Below are 1,883 nucleotides of genomic sequence, written 5' to 3'. Positions count from 1 at the left end.
TTATATGCGAAGATATCCCAAGTATTGAGGTAAGATAATTTCACTGTCTACCTAGTTTGCATTTAATTGTAACAGCTAATATTAGAGCATAGCAGCTTTTGTCAGGTTGTTTTATGGGCATATCTTTATTTTTTTCCAATAGCAAAAGAGGAATTCCATGGGAGAACCTTGTTGCCTTCAACTCCGACAACGCCAGTGTCATGAAAGGCCGGTACAATTCTGTTATTAGCAGAGTAAGGGGAAGCCAGCCTAATGTCCAGGACCTGGGCTGCATTTGCCACCTTGCCTAGCTTGCCACTGGTTGTGGAATCAAAGCAGCCAAAATTCCAGTGGCGCGCATTTTGGCCGGGATACACAACCACTTTGACCAAAGGTAAAAACTACAATTTCTCTCCTCTTGCCTGTACCCCCATCTCTCCCTTATGCCCCCCCCCCCCACACACACACACTCATAACTAATCCCATATATTATTATTATTAGCCTACACCATGAGCAGACCTACAAAATATAAACTAGAACAAGGAGGGCTGCAGCGTTCTTGTAGTGTGAATCCAGTGTTTAGATGAAGAGTGTATATATATGAAGAGTGCCTGGAACTTCTTTGTTTTTTACCTACAAAATATGTTCTTGTTTTCAGTGCAAAGAGGGGTGAGCTCTTCAAGGAGTTTCAGGAGTTTACAGAGTCAGATAACTACTGCACTATCAGATGGCTCAGTCTGCACACATGCATACTGAGAGTACTCAACCAGTGGGAGGCTTTGAAGGTAAGATTGTAATACTAAACTCCACTCCGCCGATATCTCCATGTATTATGGTATGTTTCCATTGATTATTTTCTCCATATAGGCATACTTCAACAGCAATGAGGACGTGGTATGTGTCGGCTGATCAGGCAGTTTTTGGCCTTCCTCATACCACCCAGGTCCATCATGGGTGTGCCTCTCAAGGAGGTGCAATATGGAGAGGGACATCAGCTGGCAGATGAAGCGCTCTTCGTTGGAGAACAGACACGTGCATTCATCGAACAGGCAGACATCCCTGTCTCAGCCAGGAAGAAAATCTTTCAGTGAGTATATTATTATTATTGTAGTTATGATCTCAACTTGAGAAGTCTGTTGTGTGCCCTGAAATGACACTAATGAATATGATTTGTTTTACTGTTTTAGAACTGTAAGAAGAGCCTTCTATGAAGCACTTATACGAAAGATGATCGCCTGCTTTCCAATCGACTCCCAACTCCTGAAGGACCTGACAGTGCTAGACCCTGCATCGCGGCTTGACATAACTCCAATGACAGGTATAGAAACAGTTTAAGATAACTTCTGTGGCTCCTCACAACAGCACAACATGCACTGAGCTGTGCATAGCCTGGTAGATGGTGCCATCTAGTGGCGATCAAAATGCTTGATTGTGATTGGTCAATAGCGCTCTGTTACCCGTATCAGCGGTCATTATTGCGCGTTGCCCATGCCAGCGGTCAGTTATCGAGAAATAATTGACCGCTGCTATGGGCAACCGAGCGCTATTGACCAATCACAATCAGGGGTGCAGTCGTGCACACGCGCGGTTACACGCCGTGTTATTAGATCACTGAGGCAGAACTAAGTGCGCGATCGCGCACGGATGTGTACTCGCGTGTACGCGCACACAAAAATGCGCTGTATCCATTCGTTGTGACTAGTACCCGGCCGGCGGCCACCGTTTTACATAACAAAAAGCGCAGGTAGACTAGGTGTCTGGGTGTTGGCTATCTGAATGCATCTCCCCCTTCATTCTGTGTGATGGCAGTGGAGGTGAATACTAATGTGGCTCGGAATTCGTGATGGGGGTCTACCTGCTTATGATTGAATCAAGCGTCTGCCGTGCTGCGCGCCAGCTTTCC

General features: G+C 45.8%; 1 long non-coding RNA gene across 1 annotated transcript; it reads left to right on the top strand.

Moving 5' to 3' along the window:
- The first annotated feature begins 336 nt into the window (after positions 1–336).
- LOC311231350 lies at positions 337–914 on the top strand. The gene is made up of 3 exons (XR_014619860.1): positions 337–373; positions 639–765; positions 848–914. It is a non-coding gene; the product is annotated as an uncharacterized lncRNA (long non-coding RNA).
- The last annotated feature ends 969 nt before the right edge of the window (positions 915–1,883 follow it).

The sequence above is a fragment of the Notolepis coatsorum genome (assembly GCF_963971535.1).
Source record: "Notolepis coatsorum genome assembly, chromosome: 7".
NCBI lineage: Eukaryota > Metazoa > Chordata > Actinopteri > Aulopiformes > Paralepididae > Notolepis > Notolepis coatsorum.
Note: the sequence above shows the minus strand (reverse complement) of the source record. Positions and strands in the feature narration are given on the sequence as shown.